This window comes from Eubalaena glacialis, chromosome 3 (assembly GCF_028564815.1).
Source record: "Eubalaena glacialis isolate mEubGla1 chromosome 3, mEubGla1.1.hap2.+ XY, whole genome shotgun sequence".
Lineage (NCBI taxonomy): Eukaryota > Metazoa > Chordata > Mammalia > Artiodactyla > Balaenidae > Eubalaena > Eubalaena glacialis.
Window position 1 is genome coordinate 188,092,313 of NC_083718.1, and position 26,972 is coordinate 188,119,284.

Genomic DNA, 26,972 nt, shown 5'->3' on the forward strand with positions numbered 1-26,972 from the left:
AGTAATGGCGACACAGAGGTCTCCACGGGAAGCCCGAGGCTGGCAGTGGTTTTGTCTGCCTCTGCAGAGCTCTCCCGATGCCTCCCCCTCATTCCCTGCTGTGCCTGCTCCGGGAAGGGGGTGATGGGGGTGGCAGCCGTGGAGGTGGGGTGCCATGCCTCCGTGCTCTCTGGGGCCAGGCAGCCGGGACAGACAAATCTGGAGAAGTTTCTTGGGAAAGCAACTTGGATCTGGGGTGAGCCTGGTCCACTTATCACATTTGAGAACACAAAAGGAAGAAAGGGGAAGTGGAAAAAGGGAAATTGGTCCAATATTCATTTAATGGGCTAGTCCGGGGTGACAATCAGGGCAGAGGGAGGAAGAAGCCAGACGGAGGCACTTGCCTGTCTGGCAAACCTGTCAGCCCCACTTTGGAACCAAGCAAGCCCAGGATGGGCCATTCGAGCTGGACCAGGGCCCCAGTACCCAGTAGGAGTCGTGCACGCGCCTCGGCAGGGCTGCTCTGCGACTCCACACAGACCGCGCTCAGAAAGGTATTTCCTCTGCAAGCTGGACTTTCCATAAAATCACGACAGCAGCGCATCACCTTCACTGGCGACATGGGGAGCAGAGGACGTGTCCCCCAACCCTCAGTGTCAAGGAAGGCCAGCCTCGTCACAGCCGCGGGGGGCACAGACCCCAGACCCAGGTGTGGGGAGCCCTCCCCACCCCCAGGTGGGCAGCCTGGCAGTGCGGTCCCAGAACTGCAGGAAGACCACGGTCCCCTCCCGCCCAGCACACTGAGTGCTTCTAACGCTGTCCCAAGTTTCCGTTCCCATATCAAAAGCGCCTCTTTTCTGCTGAGGCGGCAAGACCTGCCAACAAAACAAGCCGCTGGGACCCGCGTTTCTGTAACACAACGCCTTCCCTTGAAACACACTTCAATGAATCACTGAGGTTAAACAGTATCGACAGCTGGGCTGGTGGAAGGAATCCGTGTGAAAGTCGGACAGAGGCGCTCAGGCCCCTCCCTCTGCGCCGTGTCCCAGCCCCGCCCCCCCCCCCCCCCCCCCCCGGCGGCCGCCCAGATAGCCCCGCTCTTGATTGACAGCACCCTCCCTCCAGGCCCCCAAACGGAAAAGCAGACGCGCCTGAGATCCTGCGTGCGGAGCAGTACAAGTCCCTCCTTGGGAAGTGATCCCTTTGGGAGCGAGGGAGCCAGTCACCCCACGTGCCCTGCATCCGGTCACGCCCTGGGGAGCCCGTGGGCCCGCAGCAGGGGCATCACCTGGGAGCCTGTTGGAAATGCAGACTGCCTCCGGACGGCCCTAACACAGGTGCTCTGTGTGCCCAGGTGGATGGGGGACGTGCTGTGGGCCCTCCCCAAGGCAGAGGCCAGGAGGAAACACATCAGCAAAGATAAATGGAGGCCCGTCCATCTCTCTTCAGGAAGCCAGTCCTGAAACGTATCTGACTCCCAACAAACCAAATCTAGAAGCCAACGAGTTTAACAGAAGTCACAGGCAGAGCCTGTCAGGGCCCCGTCGGGCGCACAAAACAGGCTGTGGTTCCCTGGTCCAGACGTTCTGGAAGCCCCCGGTCACTCGGGGTCTGGGAAGACCAAGGTGGGGGCAACACCACTTCCGGGGCCCCCTCCCCCCTCCCCAAGCGCCTTCTGAGCCCTCCTCAGCTCTCTCCGCTCCTCCAGCTCCTCCAAACATCCCCGATTCTCCGACCGGCCAAGCCAGTCCAGCCGCGTCCAGGAGCCTCACGCTTTCTTGCAGCCACACCTGTTACAACGCCGTTCCTTTCACTTCAAACAACCCCACCCGACCAGAATCCCGGCCATCCAGGATCGGTCCCTCTCGGCCACGGAGCCCTCCCTGGCCGGCCTCCACGACCTGGGCTGTTTCACAGCAGGTCTCCATTTCCCTGCAAAGTCTCCCCCAAAACTAGCTCAGGATCCTGGGTTCTGCCAGAATCTAGAATGAAGGTCACCCCCGGGCCCAAGCAGCATCCCGGCTGAGGTCCACAACCCTGCCCTCGACCCAGCCCCACATGGCCTGCCAGCAAGTGGCCTCACGGTCTCCCAGACACCTACCGGAGGATCGGAGTTCTGGAATGTTTCGGGCCAGTGCCCAGGCAGCGTCGGTGGGGAACCGCAGGAGGGAAGCCCTTGGTCCTCAGGCCAGGGAGAAGGAAGCGGAGTGCAGGCGGCTCACTGGTGCCCCGGGAGCAGGGTGTCTCCCTGCCAGTGGCCGGGCCCTGCGGGTCCCCAGGCCTCCCTCGCCCGGGCTGGATCAGCCCTGGCCTGAGCGAGCTCCGCCGTCACCAAGGGGAAGCGGCCCTTGGTTACCGCTGGCCAGGAGAACACAGAAGGCAAAACAAACACTGGACTCGCTCCTCACTGCTGGGAACAATTACAAGGTAACTGGCCAGTTTTTAAAAGCCCTCCAGAAGGGAGGCTGCAGGCCCAATGGGAGGCTGGTTTGTAACCCGTTCCCTTCCTGCTGCTGCTGCATCCTCCCCGAGACCCAGGGACTCTCCCTCCACCCCACTCAGGGACGCCCAGCAAAGCAAGGCTGGAGTCACAGAGGAAGCGGCGCAAACAGTCACGGGCAGGCAGTGCGCCCTTTCAGTGCCCAAGGCACGTTCCAGAACAACAGGTGGGCTCAGCCTGGCAGGTGTGGACCCCAGCCGGCATGTGGGGGCAGATTCATGACAGCACTCACCACTTCCCCCTTCCCACATCCCCTCCCAGCAACTACCAGCTGTCTTGTTCCCAAGCAACTTGTCATGAAACGAACAGAAGCTCACCAGCGAAGAATCAAGTGCCTGCTTACCAGCCTCCAGCCGGGGGCTGGTGGGCCATCCACCAGGACTGCCCCCGGGCCGTGGCCACCGGCCAAGGGCTGTCCCCGGGGAGGGGGCTTCAGGTACAGCCTGGGCTCTGATCCCCGACTGATGCCTGTCAGCAGACCTGAGACCCCCCAGCCAGTCACACACCTCCTCCTGGGAACAGAGGATGCCCCCTGCGCCCAGGGCCTTGGCTGCGTCCAGACCCAGGAGCAGACACCGTGGTGAGGCCCCAGTGGAAACGGGGGAGAGGGAGAGCTGAGTGACACCCCAGCCCCATCCCCAGGTCTCCCCCAGGTGGGGGGCACACGCAGCAAGAGGTTTTCTTCCCCCCACCCCCTGAGCCTCAAGGTCCTCCAGGCACCGGTTTCAAGCCTCCCTCTCTTCCCCGCTCCCTCACTGGGAAGGTGGGGCACCTCTTGGGGGGCCAGACTGCTGACCTTGGATGGGGAATGTGGCAGCAGGTCCAAACCCCCGACAAACAGGACCCGTCTCACCCTCTTGAATTCCCTCACCCCACCCCACAGGGCACACTGCTCAGTTTTCCCATCCTGCTGAAGTCACACTGGTCTCGGTGAGAAGGGTCCACCCTGGCTTCACTGGCCTCCCAGGGGACAGAGACAGACAGACAGACAGACAGAGACAGAGAGAGACACACAGACAGAGACAGAGAGAAAGAGAGAGAGAGACTGAGACAGAAAGAGAGACAGAGACAGAGAAAGACAGAGACACAGAGAGACAGAGACACAGAGATAGACAGAGACAGAGAAGCAGAGAGAGACAGAGGTAGAGATACAGAGGGACATGGATATAGAGAGACAGAGACACACACAAAGAGACAGAGAGAAAGAGATACAGAGATACAGAGAAAGATAAAGACACAGAAAGACAGAGAGACAGAGACAGAGAGAAAGAGAGAGACTGAGACAGAGAGAGAGACAGAGACAGAGAAAGACAGAGACACAGAGAGACAGAGACAGAGAAGCAGAGAGAGACAGAGACAGAGGTAGAGATACAGAGGGACATGGATATAGAGAGACAGAGACACACACAAAGAGACAGAGAGAAAGAGATACAGAGATAAAGACAAAGACACAGAAAGAGAGACAGAGACAGAGAGACCCACACGCAGAGACAGAAAGGCAGAGAGAGGCAGAGACAGAGAGACAGAGACAGAGAGACACAGAGAAAGAAGTGCAAGGGAAGCAAGGGAATGGGAAGCAGGAGGGTGGAGACCCTGCAGCCTCAACAAACTTGGGCTCCGCGCCGCGGCTGGCCCAGCGTCCCCATCAGGAGGGCGGGGCTGAGGCTCTGAGTGGGAGCTGCCTCCCGTGGTGCCAGGGGTGTGGGCAGGGATGGGGGGGAGCTGGGGCAGGGCAGGAGGTTGGGGTGCACCTCTGCCCACCCTCCAGCCTCACCCTGCTCCCCTGTCCCCCCAGAGAGGGTGTCCTGTCCCCACACCAGGAAGGTCTTGAAGTTAAAACAAGTCAACAACCTCCCTGGCCAGGCAGGCCAGCGGCTCCGGGGTGAGAACCTGGGCCCCTGTGGGTGCGAGGACCTGCCTGGGCTGTGCTCTGGAACGGGGAGGGAGACCAACAGTGGCCACAGCGGCAGTGGCAGCTCCCCTGGGTGGGCCAGGCACCTTGAGGGGCCCCCTTCGTAAAAAAATCAAACCAGTACCTTGGGCGGTGAAGGCCTGGCTCACCTGAGTATCAGGTCCCCCAGCCCACCCAGCCAAGTCCCTGCCCGTCTCAGAGGGACCTGGGGGCCAGCCCCGGCTGCCCCTGCCCCAGACGCATAGAGCTATTCTTTAGGGGGCGCCAAGCAGCGGGAGTCATACCGGGGTTAGAGTCTCAGACCTGGCTCTGGCGCGCTGGGAATTGAAGTGGGACATTTCTAGGACAACTGGACAGAAGCTACCAGAAAGGCCCCCTCCACCTCTCACTTGAGTTGATGGAGAAGTTTCTTCCAGACCTTCAGGTGTTGACTTTGATCTTGGAGGGGGAAGACAGGAGCCAAGAATCACTGGACTGAGATGCCAGACCCTCCTTGGTGTGCCCCCCCTCCACACCCCTGCCTCCCTTTGGGGACGTGGGCTACGGCAACTGTTGCTGCTTTACCCACCAGGAGCCCAGCTAGGAAAGAAGCCCCTTAGTGTTATTTTATGTTTGAACATCCATAAACTGGCTTTCTCTCTCTTTTTTTTTTTTTTGGCTGTGCCTCGCGGCATGCGGGATCTTAGTTCCCGGACCAGGGATCGAACCCATGCCCCCTGCAGTGGACATGCGAAGTCTTAACCACTGGACCGCCAGGGAAGTCCCCCACAGACCGACTTTCTCCTTGTAGTCTTTCTTCTCACACGGTGAAGGAAAATTTAAACCATCAGGAAAAAGTAAAAAGAGTCTCGACATAGCCTTGTTCTTCTCTAACCACTAATGATCCGTTGGGCAAATTGGACGGCCTGTCCCGCGAGGCAGAGCCTGGGGGGGGCGCGTACGGAGACTGAGGCCAGCAAGCTGCCTGATGCCCACAGCCTCACAGGAGAGATGATGTCTTCAGAGAGCTACAGTAGAAGCAGGATGCACCACCTGGGGGGCTGCTGAGACGGGTGGCGGTGGAGGAAGGGTGGAGGAGGGGTGGGACCCTCAGGGAAGTCCCCTTTGAGGGGTCCTGATCAAGGCTGGGGTTTCAGTAACAGAGATGAGCTGAGGGAAGAAGCACGCAGACCCCTCCACCCCCTGGTGAGAGAACCCCGCCCCCCATCAGAGGTGGGCAGTTGTCTTTGGGACCCGAAAGGTAGTCAAGTGATGAGAATGCCATTTGGAAGATTTGAGCAGTAACTGGAGAGAGGGAGAGAGAGGAACACGGTGTGGACGGCAAGGGCCTTGAACGTCACGACGGGGATTCAGGACTCAGGCACTGGGGCCAGGTGGGGAGGCGACAGATCAGAAAGCCTGCTCCTAAAGTTCATCCAACACCCCGCCCCGCTCCACCGCCGGGTTTCCGGATGGAAGCAGAAAGCACCCGAAACGGAGAGATGACGTCCCCTCCTTCCACAGAGCAGCTACCCTTGCACGGCTTAACAAAAAGTGCTGTGAGGGGCAGCAGTTCCATAAATACTTTGGGGGAGGCAGGCTAAGAACCAGCAAGAAAGAATTAGAACATTTCTTTTAGGTAAACAGAAAATTTGAAGTGTGTTAACAGCCCAAGAAATACCACTTCAAACCAACATCATGAGAAAGCATCACTGATTTTTCACCTGCGAGAATGAGAGAGAGGGACTTCCCTGGCAGTCCAGTAGTTAAGACTCCAGGCTTCCACTGCCAGGGGCAGGGGTTTGATCCCTGGCTGGGGAACTAAGATCCCGCATGCCGCGAGGCGCGGCCAAAAAAAAAAAAAAAGAAGGAGAAAGATAATAAATACCTATTCTGCAAAGATAATGAATATACTCAAAGAGGCCAAAAAGTTCCCAGCACACAGTAGGTCCTCAGACAATACTGGATGCTTACACGGCCCTCACGACATGTGAGGCACTTTTGGGCACCTTGCCTTTCATATGTATTAATGGGTTACGTGGTGGCTGTAATTATTACTGCCACATGACGTTCTGGGGAGCAAATCTTAACTCCAAAGGTCATCTTCCAACCACTGACCACGGAACCATACAACCACAACCTGCTTTTAAAGCACAAAGATATCTTAAAGATCACCCAATAAAAATGCTTCATTTTATAAAATGGTGCAGCTGCTGTGGCAGGTAGTAAGGCAAATCCTCAAAAAGTTAAACATAGAATTACCATTCCCATATGATCCAGCAATTCCACTTCTGGGTATAGAACCAAAAGATTTGGGAACAGGGTCCCGAACAGATATTTGTATACCTGTGTTCACAGCAGCATTATTCACAATAGCCAAAAGGAGGAAGGAGCCCAAGTGTCCACCGACAGATGAATGGATAAGCAGTGTGGACACACACACTGGAATGTCATTCAGCCTTAAAAAGGAAGGTAATTGCGACACATACTGCAACATGGATGCACCCTGAGGCTAAGTGAAATAAGCCAATCACAAAAAGACAAATACTGTGTGATTCCACTCCTACAAGGCACTGAGAGTAGTCAAATTCATAGACAGAAAGTGGAAGGCTGGGTGCCATGGGGAAAGGGAATGGGGAGTTAGTATTTAATGGGGACAGGGTTTCACTTTGGGAAGATGAAGAAGTTCTGGAAATGGATGGTGGTGACGGTTGCACAACAATGCACTTAATGCCACTGGACTCTACTCTCAAAAATGGTTAAAGTGGTAAATTTTATGTATATTCTACCACAATAAAAAATGCTTCATTTTATATGAAAATAAGGAAAAAAACCCTGAGGCACAGAAAGTGATGAAAGGGGGGTCCCTCTATCCTGACGCTACGGGAACAAACGCTGAACAAAGCTAAGGCATTTGGCAGCCATCCCTGGTCCCACCCCATCTGCATCTTTAAGCCAATGGCCAAGGCGGTCCAGACAAGGAGCTGTTTTCCCAGGAGTCATGCTGGAGAGGAAAATTGGCAGAGATAGAATGTCACCATTTACTTGGCTAATGCGTTCCTTAGACCTCCTGGCCAATCTCTCTTCTTTTCATTTGGAATAAGAAAAAGAAGGACGTGAATACTCGCAGGCGTGCTCACATGCTGTTTCTCACTGCAGGTGCTTCACAGACCCGAGCAGGAGACAGAACTGGCAGGAAATGGAGGTGGACTTCAAAAGGAAGATAAATTTATGAAAGGCCAAGCCCAAGATGGCTAAGAAGCTGGGACAGGTTGCTGTCCAGGAAATGACTCATGTCTCCCCTGTTCCCTCGGGGCTGCTCTGGGAACAGACACTGAACAGCGTAGATCAAGGTTCTTGAGGTTCTCAAGAGGAAGGCGGCTTCTGGTGGATTCCCCTGTGGACCCTGAGCCTGTCAAGCCCGTCTTGGACACCTGTAGTGGCAGGTGCCTAGCATGGCCCCCAAGGGCAGCTCAATCCACAGTCACGGGTGAAGAGCATTGAAACCAAGCCAGAATGCCACAGAGCCCTGCAGCCAGCCACACTTCCTGTGGCCTTGGTCACCCTCCCTGCACTCAGGCTGCAGAACCCAGTAGGCTGACTTCAGGCCCCAGCCACTTTAGGGAACGTGCTCTTCCAAGTTATGACCTGCTAATCGATAAATTGAACGGCCTAAAAAAAGCATCTTCTCTGCCTCGCAAATACATTTGAAAACCCTGACTATGACCTTGACCTTGAAACACTGGTTTCCGTGACGGTGTACTCCCTGTTCTGCAAGGCTCCCATCCAGCTCCTTCGCCAGTTTTTCCTCCTCCCCTTAAACACAGATGTTCTTGAGGGGCCCTCTTTCCACGGGCTCCTCTGCTCTCGTGGCTCCAGGGAGCATCTCTCCTTGAACTTGACACATCACCCTTATGGCAACGGCATCACTGAACGGCATCACTCTTATGGCAACCCTGCCCCTCACTCCCACTCAGCTCTTCTCCAGACTCAAACACAGCCCCCTCCCAGCCTCTGCATCTCTGCCAAGTTCTGTCCTCGTTCTCCTGGTCGGTCACCCAGATTCAAACCCCTCATCTTCCTGGATTTCTTCTCTTCTTGGCTCCCCACATCATCACCAGTTGGTATAAATTCCCCTATAATTGCCCAAATCTGTCCCCACTCTCACAGTTCAAGTCATCATCAGCCGCAAAGTTATTGCAAGAGTCTCCAACTTGGTCTCCCTGCCCACAGCACCTCTCTGACCCCGACCGATCTTCCTAAAACACTCTCATTTAGGTATTGGTCTTTTTTTCATTTTGAAAATTTGTAATTCAAACATGTACAAAAGAGACACATATTTTCAGCACCTAAAATGAACCGCTGTCAACAGTTTGTCACATTTGCTTCTGGTCCTTTTATTGCACATTAGTCAAATGGTCAGAGGACTTGAAGAGGCAACTCAGAGGAAAAAAGTAAATGCAAATGGCAGATAAACTTGTACCAAAAGACGCCCAATCTGTCTAGTAAACAGGGAAACAAAAAAATTAAGTACTAACGAGCTATCTATCGCCTTGCGCCCCCCAGATTACTACACAGTCAGTAGACAGATGGTGCCTACTGCTGGCGGGCAGGGGAGGAAGTGTGCACCCACGTGGCTGGTGGAATCTGAAATCTTGCAGCTTTGGGGAAATAAACTGGGGATTGACCCAGCAATTCCACTCCTGGGGCTTGGGTCACAAGAATAAAAGCACCCGGGGACTTCCCTGGTGGCGCAGTGGTTAAGAATCCACCTGCCAATGAAGGGGACGCGGGTTCGAGCCCTGGTCTGGGAAGATCCCACATGCCACGGAGCAACTAAGCCTGCACGCCGCAACTACTGAGCCCATGTACCGCAACTACCGAGCCCGTGCGCCACAACTACTGAGCCTGCACTCGCGAGCCACAACTACTGAGCCCACGTGCTGCAACTACTGAAGCCCACGCACCTAGAGCCTGTGCCCTGCAACAAGAGAAGCCACTGCAATGAGAAGCCCGCGCACCGCAACGAAGAGTAGCCCCCGCTCACCGCAACTAGAGAAAGCCCATGCGCAGCAACGAAGACCCAATGCAGCCAAAAATAAATAAATAAATTTAAAAAAAAAAGAATAAAAGCACTTGTACTGAGGATATCTGTACATGTGTTTATTACAGAGGCACTGCCATTTTCTGCCAGTCCAAATTAAGTGTTTCCATCATATCTGACTCATCAGGTGGACAACTCTGGTGCATCTCTACCATGAACCATTCAACACACAGCAATGAAAAAACAAGGTAGAACCACACTGGAGCCTGGGGGCATTTCCACATGCATTCAGTGAGAAGAGCAGGGTAGAATATGAAAGGCAAGCCCATTTTAATCAAATAGCGGTGTCCCCAGAGATACCTACACATATATGCCTGGGCAGGCAGGAAGGTATGGAGCTACTTGGGGTGTCTTACCTCTCAATAAAAGGTTGAGGTTAAAAAGAACTAGAAAAGAACAGATGTTGGCGAGGATGTGGAGAAACTGGAACCCTTGTGCACTGTTGGTGGGAATGTAAAACGGTGCGGCCACTGTGGAAAACAGTACGGCAGTTCCTCAAAAATCTAAAAATAGAATGACCATATTTCATTTCTGGGTAAAGACCCAAAAGAATTGAAAGCAGGGTCTCGAACAGATATTTGTACACCTGTGTTCACAGCAGCATTATTCACAATAGGCAAAAGGTGGAAGCAACACAAATGTCCACCAACCGATGACCGGATAAGCAAAATGTGTAAATCCATTTGACTTTAAATATTAATTGACCTTAAAAAGGAAGGAAATCCTGTCATAGGCTACAACATGGATGAACCTTGAGAACATTATGCTAAGTGAAATAAGCCGGTCACAAGAAGACAAATACTGTGTGATTCCACTTATATGAGGTACCAAGAGTACCTCAAATTCATAGAAACAGAAAGTAGAATGGTGGATGCCAAAGGCTGGGGGAGGGGGAAATGGAGTTGCTGTTTAATGGGGACAGAGTTCCAATTTTGCAAGAGGAAAAGATTTAGGGAGCTGGATGGTGGTGATAATTGCACAACATCATGAATGTACTTAACACTAGTGTACACTTAAAAATGGTTAAGATGTTGTTATGTTCTAACTCGAAAAGATACATGCACCCCAATGTTCATAGCAGCACTGTTCACAATAGCCAGGACATGGAAGCAACCTAAATGTCCATCGACAGATGAATGGATAAAGAAGATGTGAGACACACACACACACACACACACACAATGGAATATTACTCAGCCATAAAAAAGAATGAAATAATGCCATTTGCAGCAACATGGATGGATCTAGAGATTATCATACTAAGTGAAGTCAGACAAATATCATATGATATCACTTATATGTGGAATCTTAAAAAACGATACAAATGAACTTATTTACAAAACAGAAACAGATTCACAGACAGAAAACAAACATGGTTACTAAAGGGGAAAGGTGGGGAGGAGGGATAAATTAGGAGTTTGGGATTAACATATACACACTACTATATATAAAATAGATAAGCAACAAGGGCCTACTGTATAGCACATGGAACTATATTCAACATCTTGTAATAACCTATAATGGAAAAGAATCTAAGAAAGAATATACATATATATAAAATATATATATCTGAATCACTTTGCTGTACACCTGAAACTAACACAACAATGTAAATCAACTATACTTCAATTTAAATAAAAAAGAAAAAAAAAAAGATGGACTGAATGTGTCCCCCCCCAAAACTCATATATTGAAATGCTAACCCCCAAAGTGATGGTTTTAGGAGGTGGATCTTTGAGAGGTAATTAGATCATGAGGGTGGAGCCCTCACGAATATAATTAGTGCCATTATAGAAGAAACACGAGAGAGATGATCTCTTTTTCGCTGCCGCGTGACTACACGATAAGACAGCTGTCTGCAAACCAGGAAGAGGGCTCTCATCAGACACCAGCTCTACCAGCTCCCTGATCTTGGACTTCCCAGCCTCCAGAACTGTAAGAAATGTCTGCTGTTGAAGCAGCCTCGTCTAGAGTATTCTGTTTTTTCAGCCCAAGATCACAAAGACAAACTTCTGAGACAAGCACCAAAGACTGTTCCCACACTGACCTCAGCCCGCTTTGTCACAGAATGGCTTTCTCAAACGGTTCACGTGCTCCTACAGCTGCTCCTGCCCCCAAGCTTGGCTCACACACATGTCCGTGCTACTCCATGCCATCTACCCGCTTGGAAGACCATCACTACAGAACAAGGCAGACCCTCCGGAGCCCTCTGCATGTTCTCCATCACCTTAAACACATAACTAAGCAACCACAGGGCGCAGTCCCTCACCTTTCTGTGAACTCGTGTTAGACTTTGAAACAAACCCTCCCCATGTGCCCGGCGCCCTAACGCAGACACCTAGCGACCGATTAAAAACTTTGGTGAGAAAGGGCACCCCATGTACCCCCAAACGGTGGTCTGAGACCCACGCAGCCCATCAGGTTTCTCTTTTTCTCTGCACAGATGTGTGGCCGCCTGCTCCTGGGCTACTCTGAACCAGCTGTCCATCATCCAGGGCAATTCTCCTCCCTGGACTCTAAGGCAGCAGGCCCAGAAAACACCCTAAAAGCTCCAGAGCATCAACGTTTCGAGAAGAAAATGTCTGTAGATGACACCAGCTGCAGAATGTTCTCCACACCCCTCCCACTGCACACGTCCGCACTCAAGCCCACCATCCTCCAAGGCCGAGATCTCGGAGGTCTCCTGGACTCCGCCCTGACTTCTGGTTGGCTGTCAGGCTCACCTCCCAAGACAATCTCCACCCCACTGCCTTCTGCACCCTCTCACCTGTCCCCTCCAGCACCCCCATCGTCTTTCCAGAACACTCCCCACCCACAGGGTCGTTCCCCTCCTGGTCTGGCATGAAGTCCTCTGACCACGGGGCACACACCCTCCATCCATTCGGGATCTCACCTTTGCCTTCCTCTCCACCTGCACGCCCCCCTCGCCCTGGGAACCCCTCAGCTGGGGCCACCCGACCCTAATGCAGAACTGAACCACCTCTGGTTCCCCCTGTCCTGCTTCACACCCTCGGAACTCTTCCAGCAACCTGCCTGGGACGCCTCCCCCACCGCCCCGTGCCCCCCCACCCCCACGAGAACTCTCCTGCACTCCATCAGTGCTTGGGCAAATCTTTCTACCATTTACCGACAACTCCAGGAAATGCAGGCTCCACACGTGCTGGCTTAAGATAGAACAGTGGTTCTTAACAGGGGTGATTTTACCCCCAGGGGATATTTGGCCAGGTCTGGGGACATTTTTGGTGGTCACAACTGGGGTGACATCCAGTGGGTGGAGGCCTGGGATGCTGCAAAAAAATTATCCTGCCCGTAAGGTCAACAGTGCAAGGTTGAGAAAGCCAGAGACAGAGTGGGCTTCGGATGAAAGGATGCAGTGCATCCCTGGGACAAAACCGCCTTCGTGTGGCCAGAAGCACAACCCCGGACACCCATATCTGTGACTCTGTGTCAGGGCAAGGCCACACCTGGAGGGAGGTGGCTGAGTAGGAACTCAGTGCACATCCCAACACTGTCACCAGCCTCCTCTGTCATCCTGAGCAAGACATTCGGCCTCTCGCATTCGGGCATGAGGTTTCCACGTCTATAAAACAAAGAGTCGAAGGAGATCAGCTCTTCCCCAAAGTGGTCTGGACAGATCCTTAAGCACCTGAAAAACTGTTTCTGAGTTTGGGGAAATATTATACCCCCTCCTAGAGACTCCCAGGGCCCATCCGCGTCTTAAAGGCTCTGAGAAGCCTTGCAGGCGAGGAGCTTGGCAGATTTCAACTCTAGTGGTTCCCACCCTGTTAGAGAAGGGGACGTTCTTCCCACACATTTCCCTGCCACATCCCGAGGGACAGCAGTTTGGAGCCTCTGAATCTCTCTTGGCTCCGCTGCTTCTCGATTCTACAACGAGCAGGGCCCCGCCTCCTCCCATAGCCATGTTTCTCTGGCTCTAAAGGAGGCGTGGAAGCGTGCTGCCGAGCTGCATGTTCTACAGGGTGATACAAGGGGCTGCTTCCTGCTCTGCCAACTCTCTGTGGGGCCGCTCCTGCCCCCAAGACCCCCGAGGGTAGTGGACCAAGGTCAGGGGCTTGCTTTTTTGGTGGGTCATCTTGGCTGGTTCTGAGCCTCGCTGGGCCTGTCCTCTTAATCTAGCCCAGGGTTTGGCAAACGATGATGCCATGGGCCGATCTGGGCCACGGCCTGTTTTTGTAAATAAAGTTTTATTGGCACACAGCCACTCCCTTTGGTTTACAGGTTGCCTCTGGCATTCCTTCTCGCCCGCTATACCAGCAGAGTCAAGTAGTTGCAACAGGCCTAAATATTTACTATCTGGCCCTTAGAATTTGCGAACCCTTGATCTAGACCTTAAGAAATGGTGTCTACCATGGTGTCTACAGGGGCCAAACTTCTCCCCCAAACTCCTCCAAGAGCCTGTTCTACCATCCCCAGGCCCCCGTGTCCACGTGTACCTGGATGATACACAGTGATCAAAGCACGGGAAAGAAGAGCCAGGATCCTGCCGTCTGCCCACCCCACGCCCACGCCATCCGTCCCCTGCACCCGCATGTCCTCCGCCACAGCCTCCCCTGGACCCCAGTGATGCCCCTCCCTTCACAAACCAGAGCTCATTTACAGCACAATATATCAGCCTTTTCTTGGTTATGCACCCCATTTGCCAACTTTTAAGCACGTATCCTCTGAAAGACGTATATTGTGCATGCATTATACTCACATGCTTCTGTATCGATAGATGACATGCATTATGAAACACACACCCAAAAAGACAGAAATTAAACAGGAGGAAATAAAAGTAAAAATAAAGCTACAAATTTCTACCCACACCCTGGCAGACCATCTTAGAAGCGGCCACTCTGGAGGCGGCTGGCTCACGGTGTCACTCGGCGCCCCCAGGTGCTCAGCACTCGGACAAGGGGGCTACGCTCTTCCCCAACCAGCGGCAGCAGATAAGGATAAGGACTCATCCTGACACCCAGCCCTGAGCGTCTGCCCCAGAAGACCCGGGTGGGGGAGGCCTGGGATCTCAGCACCCAGGAGCCTCGCCCACCTGGCTGCAGCAGGAAGGGAAGGATTAAGGACCCCCCAGAGAAGGCGCCAGCTGCTCCCAAGGCAGTGAACACCACGGCGCATCCAGGGGGATTTTTATGTTTTGACTCAGAGGCAATAAGTCTTTCAAATTAAACCAACGCAGACTAAACTGCAGTAATGAGGAAAGCCCCTTCCAAACCGTCGGCGGGGGGTTACCACTGCCAGGCGAGTGGGAGGGAAGACGGCTGCCGGTGGGGCTGGGGAGCCGGGGGCAGGGGAGCAAGGGTGACCTTGCCCAGCGGCTCCTTTCTGGAGGGTGGGCACCGCAGCTGCAAGAGAGCCAGTGGGCACGGCAGCTTTGGGGGTCCTCAGACTCGCCCCCCCAGTTCCTGGGCTGGGGCCCCCACCCCTCACTCCCATCATTCCAGGCCAGCCCGCCCACCAGGAAAACACTGGGCCAGAGGCAGGCAGTGACCCTAGAGGAGGGAGGTCCCATCTCACCTTCTTAGCCACTGCTCAGGGGGCCATTTGGGCCACCATTCAGACCCCACCCACTGACATTCTGCCGGCACGTCGGGCGGCTCCGAGGGGTGATGCTTCCTTACCCAAGAAATCTCATGAGCACCAAAGGCCCCCCCTCCCCAAGCAAACAAAGGCAGGTAGAGCAAATTCAGCCCCACAGAGAATATTCTGCTGGACCGCTCCAATGCCAGCCGCCAGCCCAGCCGCGCTCCTGGCGACCGACGGGACACAGGAGGTGCGGGGGGTGGCGGGCAGGTTACTATGACCTCACGGACCTCAGACTCCTTGTAGCATCTTCTCTGCTCCTGGGAGGAGCCAGGGCAGACGAGGGGATCCGGATACCTCTTCCCTCGAGTTTTTATGGAGAAAAAAAATTCAACCGCAGGGAGTTTTGTGCCAGCCCAGGAAGCAGGGCCACCCAAGTGAAAAGGCGGCCTCACCGGGCAGCCAGCTGCTTTTAGAAACACACCCTGCTCGTCCGCCACAAACATTAGCCGGCAGCTAAAAGAGGGAAGTGAATGAAACAGCTCTCCGGATAAGATGAGGGCTGAGAGGATGCTGGGGGCAAAGCTAATGATAGGATCCAACTCCGCCACCCAAATGTGTCCAGACAGCCTCATATGGAGAGGGCCGCGGGGGTGAGCGTGCCAGGCTGTCACAGGACGAAGCGGGAGGGGGAAGGGGCTCCCCCCACCCCACGCCCGGGGCCCGGGGCCCGGGGCCAGGCTCTGCGCTGGGCCCACCTGAGGTCCTGGCCCCAGGCCCCCTCCCAGCCGGCCTCTAGCCCAGCCCGGCCCAGGCTTCGCTAGGGGTCTTCCCAAACGCTCATCTGATTGCACTGCTTCCCTGATTAAAACCATCTGGAGGGCATCCACGAGACACACAGGTCACCTAGGCAAGTTTACCAAGTGCCTGCTACGTACCAGGCACGGGGCCGCCTCAAGCATGATGGTCAAACTCTCACATATGAAGGCGTTTTATGACCCAGTTCTGACTGCCTTCCTGGCCTCATCCCGGCCCCCTTCCCTGCCCCTGCCCTTCCCGAACACCCACCAGAAGAAAATATGCATGCTGTCCCTAACAAGTTGGGGTGGGCAGCTGAGCCGTCTGCCCAGCACCGGGCTTCTCTTGTTCTGGTGATGCAGCTCGATTCTGTCTTGGACTCCCTGACTCCACTCCTGGCCCCGGGCTCTAGGGGTGGGTACACAGCCTCGGTCTGCTGCATGGGGACATCACCCACCCTTGTGACAGTGAGTATGCAGGCCAGTCAGAGCCAGTCCTGAAACTTTTTTTGCTTAAATGACCTTCTGAGAATGAGGCCAGGAAGAAAGAAAAGAGATGCTTAAACAGAGAGAGAGGTAATTACTGATGTCAGGGTTTGAGCTTCTGGATCCAGCTGTGCCTGAAACCCCTTGACTTTTTAGCCGCTTACAGTTCAGCAAACCACTTGCCTTTTGCTTAGGCTGTGTGGATTGAGTTTTTTTATCTCTTGCAACTGGAAAGTTCTAACCGACCCAAAAAGCCAAGCTTTTTAAAGACTCCACTTTTTTGCTCATGCTGTTTCTTCCACCTGGAACGTCCAGGCTTTCTTATCAGGCTTTTTCCCGTGTGTACTTTGAGATTGGACTCAGATTCCCTCTGGAAAGCCTTCCCAACCTCTCCCCAGTGCCATTTCGATGCTCCTATGCTGTGTCTTATGCTGTCGTACCCATGTGCTCTTTCCGTCTGTTCACGCGTTCCTCAAATATGTGCTGGACAGCCAAGCCCTGGCCCTCAGTCAGCTCGGTCCAGGTGGAGAGATGCTGTGACTACTGATTTTCTCACCTGTCCCGCCCTCCTTGCAGGCAGGGACCAGGCTGCTCTCACCAGGCACACAGCAGGATAATGTCTGCAGAAGGAGGGAGCAACCCTGCCTCTCGGTGGTGCACCTTATCCACGGCCACATTGTGTGCGATGAAGGGGCAGAAATCCAAGCCCATCCAGGAGCAAACCCCGGACCATCCATCTATCCGGAACCCGGCCACCCTCACCACCTCGCTGCTCCCTCCCTGGCCCCAGCACCAGCTTCCTCTGCCCTGACTGCCCTGTGGTTTTGCTGGGGCGGGGGGGGGGGGGCAGGGGGGAGGAGGTGCCTCACAGCCCCGCCTCCTGCACCTCCTTGTTCCTCCCCCCTGACCCTCCCACGCTGTGTCCTGCCTCACTGGCCTTCTGGCTGTTCCTGCCACACGCCAAGCTCCTACCTCAGGGCCTTTGCACTTCCCAAGCCCTCTGCCTGGTACACTGAGCCTGGGTACCCAGATGGCTATTCCCTCACTTCCATCAGGCCTCTGCTCAGGATGCCTCATCACAGAGACCTTTTCCAGCCACGTTACTTTAAATGGCCACCGTTCTTTGCCCCCAGAACTCCTGCCTCCACACTTTCCAATGACATCCACTTGGTTGTCTGCTTAGGACCTGTCCCCCTATAAGAACACCTGCCTCATGAGGACAGGTGTCTTGTTCACTGCTGTGTCCCAGGGCCTGGAGTAGCGCCTGGCACATAGTAGGTGCTCAGGGAATACCTGTTGAATGAGAGTGGCTCTTTCCGTTCTGAGAAGCCACTTGCCCTCACCACCATGCTCCGCAGAAGCAGGGTCTAGGGTCCCCTCCTACACCACTTTCCTAAATGGGGTGGTCAGGCACCCATATATCCGCCCCCGACCTGCTCTGGAACCTTCCCCCAACTGACCTGCAGACCCCCTTATTCCTTGAGAACTCAGTCCCCAAACACGGCAAGAGCTCATTCCTTCACAGCCCAAACCATCCTCAGTGTGCCCGGCCGGCTGGTACCCAGAGACAGGGGCAGCCTCGGTCCCTTCCCTCCTCCCGCACCGGGTCCTCTCTGCTGGAAACCCGGGGCAGAAGCAGCTCCGCCAGCTATACATCCCGAGCCCCGGCGCCCCAGCTCCCAGTGTCCACATAAGCCCTCCATTCAGGGGGCAGCAGCCAGCGGGGCGGGGCGCTGGCTCCCAGACGGGGCTCCCGCGGCTCCCCACTGCCCGCTGGCACAGACCGGCTCACGAGATGCCTCCCATCACAGCCCCATCCCTGCCGCCCTCACCCACTCGGTTTTCCAAGAAAGAATGTGTCTGGTCTGGCCCCGACAATGCCGGCCCCGAGACACGGAGAACAGACTTGTCCCAAACACGACTGTCTGGACATTGTCTGGCCCCATGTCGGCTCTAAGAGGTCAGGGGTCACAGGAGTTATCGTCCCAGAGAGTTGTGGCTCCGAGGCGGTCACGCCCGTTCCCAGGGAGCGTCTGGGCGCCGGGCGCGATGCTGGCTGCCTCTCCACCGCCGGGAACCACACACAAAGTTCCCTTTATGGGAACAAGGCGGGCCCGGGCACTGGCAGTTTCGGCCTCAGGGAAACTCAGGTTTGGGTTTTCTCCGAGGGCACAACCGGGCCTTTGTCTTGACTTTGCCCATCCCCACCGGGGCTGGCCTCCTTGCTGGGTACACGGCGTCCAGGACTCAAGCCCTTCCAAGCTGACCCTTCCGAGGCAGGGCACCAAGACACACCACCGAAGACAGCACAAGGGATGTCCCCCACCAAAACCTCACCGAGGACCTACTACTACGCACTGAGCAACGGAATCGCAGTGGAACCTGTTACAGAGGGTGGCAGATGTGACAAAGCTAATTAGGCCAATTCACTGATGCTAGGAATTGCTGAGAGCCCCACTACGTGCCGGTGCTGTACCTGCAAAGCGCCGTCCACCTGGAGCCCATTTCAACTGCATCCGACACACCAGCTAGTTAAGAAAAGCATGAACGTGTGATTACCCAGCAGGGATTCAGCCCCCTACTTCGGTACACAAAAAAGATATGGCCTAAAAAACCTAGGAAAAAAGAAATGGAAAAAACCCTAGGAACTGTGACCGAATGGATGCCCCAGGGAAGAATTCAGGCAGCCGAGGGGAGCTGGTACACATCAAGCCTGCATGCGAACCCCTCTCTGGGGTCTGTATCCTGGTTCTCCTTCTTGCAGGAAAAGTCTCCCCCCGAATTTCCCACTGGCCACAGGGAGGAAGGATCCGAGAGGAGGGGGGCAAGAGGTCCACAGTCCCACAGTTCCGAGGTCTGGCGCTCGGCCCCTGCCGTCTGCGAGCACTGCAGCAGAAAGCTATTGCTCATCACCACGGGAGCCCAGCAGCGGGATGTCGATGGTGTGGACATCATCAGTTGTCTTGCTGAGGCCCAGGGTGCTTTAAGGATCTGCAAAGGCCACTTCCCCAGAATCTGCCCAGCTTGGGCTCCTGGTGCCCAAAGACCCAGGGACAGCCAGGTGTGAGAAAGAAACCACCTCCTTGGAGGGAGATGGGCCTGGTGTTCTCCCTTCTCTGCTCTGTGCGCATCTGGGTTCCATGAAGCCTGAAAATTAAGCCCAAGTTAAGCCCTCTGTGGCAGACAGGGTTCCAGGCCCGGGGGAGGGGCAATGCTGCCCAGCACTGACTCTGGGCACCAGGCGACGTTGAAGCATGGACCTTCGGGGTCAGCCTTGCGCCTGGGCCACACAGCAAGCCTCTTCCAAGACCCACCATGATCTCTGCCAGCAGGCCCTGAGGGACGGCTCCCCAGGCCAGCCAGGGGGAGAAACAGAAAAACCCCAGCGATTCTGCGGAAGGGGCATCCCCTCGGCTTCAGCCCAGCAGGAATTCGTCTGTTCCGTCTAGACAGTCAAAGCTGCCCGCCCAGCTAGGACACTTCAGGGAGCGGCAAAGGTCGGACGCTCGGGCCGAGGGTTGGGAGTGTGGATTTCCTCTTTCTGATATGGCCAAGGGAAGGAGGGCCACCGGCAGGCGCATCCGGCAGGCGCTGCTGCAGGGGCGACAAAGTCCTCGAAGGCCAGAGAGGGGAGGGGCAGCCACCCTGCCCCCGCACATGCACTGCCCCTCCACAGACAGCATCAAAGAATGACGGCCAGACACTGTCACCATGGGGAAGGTCACATGTGGGTCAGTGCCGGCAGCACGGGAAGGGAGTGACCTATTTCCAAGGCCCATTCAGGAACCTCCCTGCAAACCCAGACGTCTGACGCAGCCAGACAACAAAGGACAGGGGGCTGGGGGGGAGGGCTGGAGGTGTCTGATGGTCCAACGCGGCACGCCCCTCCATCACGGGGGCCCCCCCCCACCGCTGCAGCTCGGCCTCCTGCTGACCATCGGAGCGGCCGGACCGGATGTACACCCCCGCCTGCATTAGCTCTCCTGACCCTCTGGATTATTCTGCCACTTTTTATACTCCGTGGAACCAGAGGTGGTCCAGGCCTCTGCAGAATTCGGCCCAGGACTTCATAAGCACATCTCCCCCCCAGCAATTATGCCACCTCTCATAAGGCTTTGAGAAACACGCGTCACCCTGGGTCTTATTCACAGAAACCCCTTCTCAATCAACCATCAAGTCAGGACTTTGAAATCCCACTTTGCCAAGAGGTCACATCACGATACAAACTGGGGAAGAATAACAAACGAGAATCTGTCGACAACTTGTGAAAGTGAGAGACAGGCATGGGCTTTGGAGTTGACAACCCGGAGTTGAAATCCCAGCTCTGACCCGTCCCCAGCTATGACCTGAGATGTTCTGGGCCTCAGTTTCCCCAGCTGCAAAGCAAGGACGTAACCACCTGTCTCACAGGGAGGGCCTGAGGGTTGGACGATGCTGGGACACACGCATCCCAGCGCCTGGTACACGCCGAGCACTCGCTAACGACAAGCTACAGAGATGGGGCCAAGACAAAGAAGAAGGAGCCCAGGCACCAGGGACTAAGCCCCAAGGGTCTGGGTCGTTAGTAAAGAGCCACTCAGGACCCTCACAGGATGGGAGCTCAGGAAGAGCAGGCACTGAAATGCCCTGCCTGATGCCATTCCTAGGTGTGAGTTACCGGGGATGGCCTTTGCCCACCTGTGAGACAGACTCATTGCGGCTGCTCCCCCAGAGGGAGAGAGGCTGCAGTGAACAAATGAACAGTGAGGGCCCAGAACAGGGCCACACAGCGAGCACTTGGTCAGCAGTGCCCACTGGCACCGATCTTGCTGCTGCCGCATCCCCAGCCCCACTCTGCCCAGAGACTGTCCCCCAAGGTACCCGCTACAGCTGAACAAACCTCTCCCGTGAACTCGGCAATGCCCCTGGCCAGGCCAATGCCCCCATTCCTGTCTCTCACGACTCAGCGTGATTCACGTCGTAACATCGCTGAGATCAGGCTGGTGTGGAAGTCCATGGCTCGTTACAGCGACAATCAGAAGCTCACAACAGAATGGTGAACCTTCCTCTCGATGGGTCATAGATGTGATGAAATACAGCATCAAGGAGCAGCCCGTGTGTCTCCCGCACTGGTTTGTGAGCTTCTGGAACAGCTCTCTTACCCATTTTTGGCTGAATAGTCAGTGTTCACCAAAGGTCTGAGAACCGAACTGCTGAAACACCTCTCTCTCGGGTACCAAGGTGATGCCTAACAGGTCAGGGGGAGTTTAGATCAAGTGCAGGGCCTGCTGCCCCCTGAGAAAGGGCCCAGGTACTTGGAGGCCATTCTGTGCCACCCAGGATATTTGGAATTCCACCACACACACATGCTTTCTTTGTCAAGACTTCTGGCTTCACCCTCCATGTACCACTAACCCAGAAACTTGACACTCTAAAGAATCGGCTAAGCCCAAGGAATGCAAATGTTTAAGGCCCACCGCCTGTGATGCCTCTGCAGACTAAACTGAGGAGGTTTAAGAGCTTTTTTCAGCTCTGTGTGTGTGTGTGTGTGTGTGTGTGTGTATAGAAGAAGGTTCAAAAGAAAATAGGACTATTTCCAGTACCTGTAATTACACTGCTACCTTTCCCACTGCCTTGGCCTGGGGAGGGGGTCAGAGACTCAGGAATTGAGACGTGAATGGAGCAGAGGAGAAGCAAGATGACTATTTTTAAAGGTGAGGACGGTCTTCCACTGGAGCCTGACCCCTCCCGGTCATGCCAGCCTTTCATGAGCAGAGCTTCCTGTAATTCCGTTCCACGAAAACCAGCCACGGTGGGAGGTGTGGCTTCAAAAACCTCAGTGACATAAACGAAAAGTCCCCACAAGGAAACAAGAGACACGGAGCCCACCATCCAGGGCACCGTCAAAAGGAAGGACGTGATCAGTGGGGGGGGGGGGGGGGGCAGCCACACAGGGGTGCAGTCAGACCCTACAGCCGGGATAAAGTGATGGCTGAAAACGAATCAGCTGATTCAGTCCCATCGTGTTCCAGGCACTGTCTTAGGTGCCGGGCTGCCTAACTAGGTAGATGGAGCCCCCGCCCTCGTGGAGACAGACAGTCCACAGAATCTGAGCCAATATGAGCTGATTAGATCAAAGATGTTAACTTTCCCATGGTCAGTGAAGAGGCTGGCTAGCTCATTCATTCATTCATTCCTCCAACAAGTTCCCACTGAGGCCCCACCAGGTCCCAGCCAGTGCGCTAGGCAGGCACCAGGACCTGACCATGATAACCGAGATCTCGCCCTGGAGGGTGTTTCAGGGACTCCCACCACATCCCCCAAGACTCCCACGGCCCCTCCTGGATTCCTTACAAACCCCAAGGCCCAGCTCTGTATCACCAGTTCCCAGGGTGACGTGGGGTGAGTCCACCTGGCTGGGGGAGGGAGGGAGGGAGGGAGGAGGTGTTACGGGTCGACCCTGAAGATAGAGATGCACCCAACATACAGAAAGCAGTCCTGGCGGAGAAACAATAATGGTTAATTATCACCCTCCAATCTATCTTATTGCTGCTATAACCTCCCTGCCTAGAACAATGGCCAGGACATAGTGGGTGCTCAGTAAATATTTATAGAAGGAGGTTTCTGCCATGTAAATTTAAGAGGGAGGCAAACAGAAACCAAAGATGGGTGGGGGGGTGCCCAGAAACAGTGAGAAACAGACACCCACCTGGACATCTGGAGGCCTTGGCAGAGACCTCTGGCCCTGTCCTGAGCAGGTAAGTCTGGCTGCCCAAACGAAGTCACCTGACCCAACGGGCTTGAAGTACGGATTCCTCTCCACCTTTCTGAGAGTCCTACCTCTGACTCCAGGACCAAGCAGGCAGGTGGCCAGCCCGGGGCCAGGCCCAGCCAGGGTCCTCCCAGGAGGTCTGGGGGTGGATGCTCGGGGACAGGAAAGGTGGGGAGGCAGCAGCTCGGGTGGCCAAAGGACCAGCGGGTGGGGACTCAGGAGCTCGCTCCAACTGGGCTGTCCTGTCTCCGCCCACCAGGCTGGACAGTGCTTTGAAGCCCCGCCCTTCAAGAAGTGGCCCTACCAACATCACCCCTGACCGAAACCACACCAGACACGCCTGGGCCTGGGGGGAGCCTGCACTTCAAAGCCCCAGAAAATCCATCACCCGCTGCCGCTGAAATCCAGCTGTGCTCTGCCCCTTCCCAGCCCCTGCGAGCCCCTCTCTCTGAGCCGGGTGGACACCTGAGGCCTTCTCCCCACTCACAATCAGCCTCGCAGGCCAGGACTTCACCAAGCTCCTAACCCCGGGCGGCCCCCACCTCCTCCCCAACTTCAGAGGGGGACAGCGTCAGCCCGGGGTCCCGAGGGGGGAGGGGGGTGCACTGTCCTCGTCCTCCCAGATGGCCTCCTCTCCTGCAGTTCAAGGCCCCAGATGAGGAGTAGCCACTGGGGGTGAAGCCCTGCCCTGAGGGAGGTGTGGCGTGTCCCACGGGCAAGGTGAACGGCACCTGGCCGTGGTGGCCCCGTCCGTCTCTCTCGCCAGCCTGCCGGGTCCACCCTCTGCCTGCAGCCCACGTGCCGCTGCTGCTTGGTGTCTTCCCTGCACTGTCCGCTTGGCTCCCACCTCCCAGTCCCCACCTACCCTCCAGGACGCGCTGCAGCCCACCCTGCCGCAGGCGGCCGGACCCTCCCACCCACCCAGACGCTCCAGGGCAGGCCCGGGGCACCGGGAGGTCCCAGAAGAGCCTGGGCGCAAAAACCCAACAACGGTTGGTCCCTCCTTGGAGCTGGTCCTGCACCAGTCATGCTGTGTTATGATTATAGCTCACATGACTGTCCCCACCACGGATGGAAATTCCTCAGGGGTCCCTGCTGTGTCCAGAGCCCGGCAGAGACACTGACTTGGGCGAGCCGCCCGAATTGCCAGACGACCAAAGATCAATTCTCTGAATGAAGGAAACAACGGCTTCCGAGGCACCAGCCGCAGGTAATTAAGTCCTTCCTTTTGTCCTTGCGGTGATCCTCACACCCATTCTTACACACGTGTAAACTGAGGCTCAAAGAGGCTAAGTCACCTACTCAGGATCCAGGATGAAAGCCAGAATCAAAACTCATGGTCTTCCCAGGCTGCTGGAAGCCTGACAGTAGAGGCGGGGGTGGCCTTGGGGACAAAGAGGAACATGGCCGGAGGGCCTCGTGTCCTACCTCCTGTCCCACCGCTGCCTGGAGATGCCTTGCCTCAGGCAGGGCCTACACAGCTGGGGAGGGAGCACAGAGAGGAGGCAGGGGCCAGAGGGGATGGACCGCATGGGCAGCGCAGACCCAGGGGGGCCAGACTGGGGGAGGCACGCGCGGCCACCTCCCCGGCCAAGGACCCAGGGGCATCAAGGGCCTCTGGGTTCCCACGTCCATCTTCACCCCTCACCGCATCAACCCAGACCCCCTGGCCCCGCCCTCACCAGGCCACAGGAAGCGCCGGCTCCCCCCCGCCCAACATACACACACAGCATCTTCCCGGAAAGGAAGAGGGAGAGCAGAGGCTTCCTGTGGTCCCCACCTGGCTGTCAGGGGTGCGACCGTCCACGGCATCCCCTGGCTCCCCGCTGGCTCCCGGGGGACGCTTGGTCAGACCCTCCCACCCGCCCCGGACGCTCCAGGGCAGGCCCGGGGCACCGGGAAGTCCCAGAAGAGCCTGGGCGCAAAAACCCAACAACGGTTGGGACTCCCCTCAGGCCTTCGCCTGTGTCCCCGCTTCCTGTCTGTGCGACCAGGGCAGGACGGAGCCCGGCACACGGACAGAGGCCGGAAGGTCAATGGAAAATAAAAAGCATCCACCCAAGAAGCCTGCGGATCTGTAAGGGCTCAAAAAAACATCGGTCCCCTTTTGCCACAGGAAATCAGCTGCGTGCGGCTTCTAAACCGTCTTTTCCCACACGGTGGCCTGAAAATCTCTACCCCACACCTGCGCACGTGCACGCGCGCACACGCACGCACACACACACACACACACACTTCACCCCTTCACCTCTTGACTTGCGAAGGCAATGAGTTTGTATTCTGCCTTCCACCCTGGATCCTGGACAAATTACTCAGCTTCTTTGAGCCTCAGTTCCCACATCTATAAAAATACCTAAACTGAAATACCAGACACCTAATACCAGACACCAAATACCAGACACCTAAAGTGAAAACCCTGGAGTCCTGTTGATTTTGATGATGGTATTTATTAAGCGATTACTGCACACTGGGGACCATCTAAGCTCCTAAGCATATGCACATCCCCTGCCACCAGTGGAAGATCACTTCCCTTCTTCCCTTCCTCCTCTCTCTCCAGTTCTTACACATCTGAACGGCCAGCTTCAGTGTCACCTCCTCCAGGAAGCCTTCCTGGATTCACCTTCTGACCTCATCAAAATCCTCCAGAACTCCACTCACCTCTCATTGCCTTTATTACCCGCTGCCTAACATGATACTGTTTGAGAGTTATCAGTATATTTGCCCTTTTTGCCTTCCAGAAAGCACGCGAAGCAAGCTCTCAAAGGCCAGGATCAAGGATTGTAAATTCCAAGGCATGTTCCCTCCTCGGAGCAGGAAAGCGCACCTCAGGCCTTGGAGCCCAGTTATAGAAAGGACAGCACCTGGCAGTTCACCCACGTCAACCCATTCCATCCATGGGGTCCTCTGACACCCCCCTTTCACAGATGGGAAACTGAGGCCCAGGTCAGAGAGGCAGGAAGTACCACAGCAGGACTCCGGCCACCTCTATCTGACTCCGAAGCCAGGTTCATAACTGCTCCAGCCCCTGCATCCAGACTAGACGCGGCTTCTGGGGCGGCATCCTCCAGAGAAGAAACCGTGGGCCAGAGACACCAGCCAGCAGAGCACCTGCGTTTGTGCTCTGAGGCACAGGGACACGTGGGGGCTCTGTGATCCCCAAACACTCCCAGACCTGTTGGGAAACAGCGACTTCTCTGAGGCCCTGGATGCCCCCTCCATTGATCACCCCCTTTGCCACAGCCCGTGCCCCCTCACCATCTGGCATGGCAGGAGCCCCAGGACCCAACCTCAATGCCAAGTCTGCTCTGCTTGGCCAGTGCCCACGCCAAACCAGCATGCAGACATCACACCGTGGAGCCTGTGTGGGCAGACACACACACACACACACACACACACACACACACAACCCCCTTGCCCCTGGGGGCTGCCTCTCACCCCTTCCCCAGCAGAATCTACCGTGACTGGGCACACCACCATCTCCAACTCACCTGAAGCAGGTGGCCTGGCCATCTGGGCAGTGTCTCTTTCCCAGGCCCAGTCCCTTGGGAGATGCAGCCAGACCCAGGGCAGGCGAGGACGGCTGTCTCACCTGGCACCTTCCCCAGGTCCCCCTCCCCAACCCTGCGGGACAGGGCTGAACGGGGAAGAGCCTGCAGGACCCGGTGGCCGCTGCACCTCCCTGACCTCCCGCACCTGGTCCCCACTGGTAAATGACTAAGCGATTTCCACCTCGGAGCCCGCCTGGCAAGAGGCCCCGCTGGCTGCGGATCGGCACCAGGATGCCCGGAGCCACACGCAGTAAACCCATAATTGGCGAGTCCTCTTCTTGGGAAAGAAAACCCCCTCCATGTTTTGTTTTGTTTTGTTTTCCCCTTAAATGAAACAAATCCACCCACGTAGTTACTGGAAACTCAAGCATGTGAAAC

At 55.7% G+C, this 26,972-nt stretch overlaps 1 protein-coding gene across 3 annotated transcripts in view; it reads right to left on the reverse strand.

Annotated features, from left to right (window-relative positions):
- SPSB1 (splA/ryanodine receptor domain and SOCS box containing 1) overlaps positions 1–26,972 on the reverse strand; it is a 68,971-nt gene that overhangs the window by 25,541 nt on the left and 16,458 nt on the right. The window contains exon 1 of one of the 3 annotated variants that reach the window (XM_061185015.1): positions 26,535–26,626. The exons of 1 other annotated variant lie outside the window; for it this stretch is intronic. The gene's annotated coding sequence lies outside the window, so the exon portion shown is untranslated. Of the gene's footprint in view, positions 1–2,080; positions 2,257–26,534; positions 26,627–26,972 lie in introns of those variants that run through there. One more of the 3 variants, XM_061185014.1, reaches the window with a different exon arrangement.